Source organism: Odontomachus brunneus, unplaced genomic scaffold, assembly GCF_010583005.1.
Source record: "Odontomachus brunneus isolate Ranch 3 - 2012 unplaced genomic scaffold, Obru_v1 Obru_scaffold_146, whole genome shotgun sequence".
NCBI lineage: Eukaryota > Metazoa > Arthropoda > Insecta > Hymenoptera > Formicidae > Odontomachus > Odontomachus brunneus.
Genome location: NW_022639596.1, coordinates 371,923 through 374,408, shown reverse-complemented (window position 1 = coordinate 374,408; position 2,486 = coordinate 371,923).

The window sequence follows — 2,486 nt, the reverse complement described above, 5'->3', positions numbered from 1 at the left end:
GAGACACTTTTCGTCTCGAGACATTGTTGACATCGGGAGTTCGCCTGTTGTCTCTCCCGGCTCTCCCGTTTTTTCCTGCCGGGTTTCTCGCGACGGCTGCTTCGCTAAAAGTAAATACAGCTGATCCGTCTAAGCGCGATACTGTATTATAACTACGATAGCTTCTCAGCGATAGAATATTCTCTATTGCTGAGCGCCCGATAATTCGCGATAATATATTTGAATCACCAAAGTACGAGAGTGCGATTCACCTGAGCAAGGGCTTCGCTAGTCGTCATCTGCTGCCTCCTCGCTCCTCGATGTCCTCCGCTCCTCGTCCTGATGGCCGGCAAGGGACGTCGAGGGGCACAAAATTCGGGACGCGCTGACCTTCGCATCTGCTCCGCTCGCAAAAATCGCTTCTTCGCTTTGTCTTAAGATCTTCACAACAAACAATTCGACGGAACACGATATTCGGCAAGGTCTCGAAAAACCGTTAGCGACACGGCACGCGACAAACATTCTCACTAATCGGTACGGGGTTCTTGAGACGGGCGCCTCCACGGTTGCCACGTCACAGTGCTTGCGACAGTCTGCAGGATGGACTCTCGGCTAAAATCTGGACATGCTACTACTAGTGATCAACGTTCTTTTCAATGTTTGAAATGCCTTCTTTTCTTCGTCTTCCCATTTCCATTTTGCCTTTTTCTGTGTTAATTTTGTTAGCGGTAATGCGATTTTCGAAAATCCTGCAATGAAGCACCGGTACCACGACGCCATGCCCAAGAATTGACGTATGTGGCGGACGGTTGTCGGTATTGGCCATTTGGTTACTGCGTTCATTTTTTCAAGATCCGTTCTAATACCTTGTCTGTCTATTATGTGTCCTAAGTATTTTAAACTGGGTCGACAGAAATGACACTTTTATATGTTTAAACGGAGATTCGCCTTTCGTAGTTGTTTAAACATTTCCTTTAATAGTGTAAGGTATTCTTCGAAAGTTCTGGTAGCTATAATTATATCGTCCAGGTATACTTGTACGTTGTTTTCCAGTTCCGGGCCTATGATTAAGTCCAATAACCATTAGAAGGTTGCCGGTGCGGAGTGTAACCCAAACATTACTTTAAACATTACTTTAAACTGCTTCAATCCTCTGCTCGGCACTGTAAAAGCGGTAACAGCGTGACTTTCTAGTGTAAGCGGCACCTGCCAATAACCGTTTTTCAGATCAAGTGTTGTGAGATATGTAGCTCCTCTCAGTTTGTCCAGCGTTGCAGTTATTTGTGGCAAGGGGTAGGCATATGTCTCGGTTACTTTGTTAATCTTTCTGAAGTCGATGCAAAAGCGGTGCTTTCCATCCTTCTTTTTTTATTAAGACAGTTGGTGAACTCCATGGACTTTGTGATGCCTCGATTATTCCTGCTTTCTCCATTTCGTCCACCTCCTTATCAATTATGCTCTGCATCGTTGGGTTCCTTGGTCTGTAGCGCTGTTTTATCGGTTCCGTTCCTGGTTTCACCTGGATCTTGTGCTGTATTAATTTTGTCCCTTGAATCTCCTCGAATTTCTGAAATTCGTTCTGCAGAAATCGTTCTAATTTCTGTGTGTCTTTGGCTGTACGCGGTTGCATCCTCTCTGATATTATGCATGTTTTCCTTTGAAATCTGTGATGTCTCTCTTTTGGTGGCGATAATGTTAGCCGTAGCTTTGCCCATAAGTCCATTCCTATAAGTACTGGACTTTCAAGGTTCGGTATGATGTCAAAGGTGTGTCAATATCGTCTGTTGTTTATCGTTACTAATAGATTTCCTTGAATCCTTATGCTTGCTCCGTTTGCCAGACGTATCGACTTATTCTTTTTCTGTGTCGGATGTTGCCACTTGTTTGCTAACATTGCGGTTCTCTGGTTTATACAGGAGATTTCGGACCCGGAATCAATTAATGCGGTAATCGGGGTCCTGTATATCTTAATTCTTACGTGCGGGCGCGATGTGTATATTATTCGCGGTACATTCGGGACCGAGGTTCGCCCTATTGCTCTTCGGTCCGTGCGGTGTTTCCCGGGCGTGGATGGCAGTCTTTCATCAAGACTCCATCTCTTCCGCATTGGGAGCAGAATTTCCTCGCCGGTTGTCTACAAAATCTTCTAGTATGTCCCCTTTGCTTGCAACGCCAGCAACAATCCGCGGCGTTGTACATTGCTGCCGTTACTGGGGTTCGTGGTGGCGGATTTGTATTTGCGCCCAAGTTTCTTCTTTGCCACTCAATATCCTCTATCTCTGCTGCTTGGACCCCTAATTCTCTTAATGTGTGTACGTTCTCTATTCTAATGTATAACTTTAAGTCTGGAGACATATTTTCGTATGTTTGCTCTATCTGGTCTCTTCTTGAAAATTCCCCTGCTCTTCTCATGAGCGTCGCCAGTTCTGTGGCATATTGTCTGAACGGTTCGTTTATTTGCTGCAGCCTATCTGTACCTCTATTTTTAATTGTGTCTTATATCTGTA